Here is a 4,339-nt window from a genome sequence, read left to right as displayed (position 1 = left end):
TGCAGGAGCCTATGTTAATTGATAGTAGTATAGTTCATGACTACATTTGGGATCCAGGTGGATTGATTGGTTTATTGTTCAACCATTACTTGAGGACAAGCAATATTTGGGAGGGGAGGACTTGTCATGTCCCTTTTCAAATAATTAAAAATAATAATCTTTTCTAAGGCAGGCAGGCCCAAAAATGTGAAGTTTCAAAAAAATGGGATAATATTTAGAAGCTAATGGACTAATAAATATTAAAATATGTTTTATTAACCCCTCTTGGATGTGAGTTAGGGTTATGCCCTCTTTTAAGGGGTTTGGAGGCATTTTGGGCTCATTCCAGAACTTGATTTTTGCGCATTGCTTTGTTGTTCTTCAGAGGCTGCCAAACCTGTGAAGAAGGAGACCCAAGAATGAGAGTTTACAGGTTTCTAGGAAGGCTAAGGATGGGATTTTGGAGCCATTCCATGTGCATGCTCATGCAGAGTTTGCCTTTGTGCTGAACAGTGCAGATTTGTGGGTTTTCGGGTGTTTTTTTTGTAAGAGTTTGGTGTTTCCGGTTGAGTATTTCATATCAGTTTGGGTTGCTGCTGTATATCAGAATTTTAAATGTTAAAATAGATCTGGAAATATGTATTTGGATATGATTATACTTCTGTGATAGATTATTAAGTTTTTGTGGTGATTTTGGGCTATTTTGTGCTATTTTTGAGAGTCCGATGAGCATTGTTTTTGTCTTCTATTTGGGAGCTATTGTGTGCATGTTATACAGATCTAGAAATTTCATTCTATAAGCTGTTATGCTGCTCAAATTTTTGTAAAAATGTCCACTTTCAGATTTATTAATAATAGGTGAAGCTATGAAGCTTTTGGCACTATTTCTGGCATACCCGATTTGGGGTTTATTGAGAAATTGGTGGATATTTGAAATATTGGTTGTTTGATTTTAAAGATCTGATTTGAGGCTTGAAATATCAAATAAAATCATAGAAAGGGACATTTCACCAAACATTAGTATTTGATGTAGGGAGCTCCACTTAATACCATAACTCATAACAGAAATGTAGAAACAACAGAAAATGTGAGAACAAATATGGACTTCTTATTTGCACCACAAATGCAAAATTATAGAATTCATAAGTATAATATGCTAACCCACATGGGTGTCTTTAGTACATTAATTTGCAAGACAAGCTACAAACTATCACCCAGAGCTATCCTAGACAATGTTCGAGCCTTTCTTAAATATTTAGTTTTATGCCATCGGGGAAGGTTCTAGATGCTCAAACTTAATATCTATGGCCAACAGACCCTAACAATACACATAGAATCAACCAAATACATCTTTGACAAATTATTTTAGAAATTTTGGTAGCCCAACTTTCAAAGGCCATAACTCACGAACCATTGCTCCAATTGGCTATTATAACCACTTTTTAGAAATGCCAGCTTGTGATCTACAGACTTAGAATTGTGCTAGTGCCTTTCCATTGAGTTTTTGAACCTCGTCTAGGCACTCTATGGCCTCCAACAGTGAGCCTAAAGATTTTTTAGCAAATTTTTCCACCAAAAATCTGCAATAACTTCTCTGATACTTATGCTTAAGCAATGAAATTTTTATGATAGGCTTACAACTCTAAAATGAACCTTCCTATAGAAAATAAGAACATTATGAACTCATATGACAAACTTACTAAAAATAGCAAGTTCCCATAAATAGTAACCACCCTGTCTACTAGTCCTTATTAAAATAGAAAAGATTGAAATACAAATATTTTTGGGTGATACAAGATTGTTCTTACACCCAGGATGCTCCTGCATCAAACACCTAGGGTAATTTGAGAAGTGACCCATCATGTCTCAGGTGTTCAAAGGAAAACCAAGACAATTAACCTCCTCCTTTGCTAGCCATGATGAATCCTCAACTGGTCTCCCTTTTCATTTGACCAGATATTACTCATAAGTTCTATTTTTGGTACTTTTCTCAACACTATTTTCTAGTATCTCCTCAATCTCCTATGTAGCCGAACTAGCTACTAGAATACTCCACTACACTTTTACAACTTCATCTCCATCACCTCCTTCATAATACTCTGTCAAATTTGAAATATTAAATAATGGTGAAATATTCAATTCAGTAGGCAACTCCACTTCATACACATTTCTAGAATCATGCATTTTCACTATCATGCACAGTCCAAACTTTTTCATCTTCAACTTATTATATGTACCCACTAGAAAATGCTCCTTTCTCAAATGAACCATGGCTTCATCTCCAATCTGAAATTCCTTATATCTTATTTTTACATCTGCCTTAGCCTTATACTATGTATTCATCTTTATGATTTGCTTCCTTACCTCCTCATGGATGTTCTTCAAATGTTTAGTAAAATCTTCTGCTTCAGCACTACTTATCTCTCTTTTATCCAACTTCCTCAATTTAGAAACATTTATGGGGCTATTTCCATATACAACATGGAATGATGATTTACCAGTACTCCTATTGACTGAATTATTAGATGCAATTTTTTCTTGTGGTAAAATCATATCCCATCCTTTTGGTTTATCTCCAACCAAGCATCTCAGCAAGTTTCCCAAATTGTGATTATAGCTTCTGTTTACCCATCAGTCTATGGATGATGTGATGAACTAAACTTCAAATCTATCTTCAACTTCTTCTATAATTTATGCCAAAAATACCCAAAAATTTTGATATCTCGATATGAAACTATACTCTTTGGTAGACCATATAATTTCACCACTTCTCTGAAAAACAACTTTGCTACATGAATAGCATCACTAGTCTTCTTGCAAGGAATAAAATGTGTCATCTTTGAAAACCTATCAACCACTACAAAAATAGAATCATGCTCACACTATGTCCTCAATAATCCAAGAACAAAATTCATGTTGATATCCTCCCATGGCTTCTTTGGTACAGGTAATGGTTGATACAACCCTATATTCTGCTTCACTCTTTTTTCCATCTGACATACTCTACAAATTTGTACAAATTTCATCACATCTTGCTGCAATTGTGGCCAGTAATAATTTTTACCAACCAAATCTATGGTCTTATCTCTACCAAAATGTCCAACCAATCATCTAGTATGCTTCTCCTTGATGAGATTCTCTCTTGTTGAACTTCTAAGAATGCACAATTGGCTTCCTTTGAACAACATATTATCTTGGGTCATGAAATCCAACCACTTTGTCTTGTTAAGTGTAACAAAATTTGTACATGCCTTCCATGCTTGACCAAAATCTGGATCATTCGAATACAATGTACTAAGTTCCTTGAACCCAACCACCTCTATCTACATTTCTATCAGCAAAATTTTTCTTTCACTAAGAGCATTTGTAACTTTGTTAGACTTCCCACTTCTGTGTTTCAAAACAAATTTATAACTCTACAAAAACTCATCCCACTTTAAATGCCTTTGGTTCAATTTTCCTTGACTATTCAAATATTGCAAAGCTTGATGATCAGTAAAGAAAACAAACTCCTTAGGAAGAAGATAGTGTCTTGACTTCTTCAATGCTTGAACTATAGCATAAAATTCTTGATCATAAATAGAATATTTTCTTTTTACATCATTCAACTTCTCACTAAAATAAGCAACAGGTCTACCTTACTAGCTCAAGATAGCTCCTATTGCAATACTACTAGCTTCACAATCTACTTGAAACACCTTGTTAAAATCAAGAAGTGCTAAAATAGGTTGCTCAATAACTTTCTATTTCAATAGATTAAAACTCTTATCTACTCCTACAGTCTACTTAAACTCTTTCCTATCCCCTTTCATTGTTTCAGTCAAGGGTCCACAAAGACTACTAAAACATCTTATGAACTTTCTATAAAATTTAGCCAGTCCATGAAAAGATCTTACTTCTGTCGCACTCCTTGGAGCGGGTCATTCAAAGATAGCCTTCACTTTCACTGGGTCCATTTTTAGACCTTCTCCTGAGACTACAAATCCCAGGTACATAAACTCTTTCTTTACAAAACTACACTTCTTCAAGTTTATCATCAACTTTTGTTCCCTCAACTTATTAAACACCTTGCGAATATGAATCAAATGCTCCTCTAATGTCTTACTAAAGATCAATATATCATTTAGGTAAACAATGACAAACTTACCTAGAAACTCCTTTAGTACCTCATTCATGAGCCTCATGAAAGTGCTTGGTACATTGGTTAGCCCAAAAGGCATGATTAACCATTCACATAGTCCTTCCCTTGTCTTAAAAGCAGTCTTCCACTCATCACCTTCTCTTATACAAATCTAATGGTACCCACTATTAAGATCTATCTTTTTGAAATATTTAGCTTCACTCAAACAATCCATAATAT

Source organism: Cupressus sempervirens, chromosome 3 (genome assembly GCF_028749045.1).
Source record: "Cupressus sempervirens isolate cs-2001-9-10 chromosome 3, ASM2874904v1, whole genome shotgun sequence".
Classification (NCBI taxonomy): Eukaryota; Viridiplantae; Streptophyta; class Pinopsida; order Cupressales; family Cupressaceae; genus Cupressus; species Cupressus sempervirens.
The sequence above is the reverse complement of the archived record's forward strand: the minus strand, read 5'-3'. Positions refer to the sequence as shown.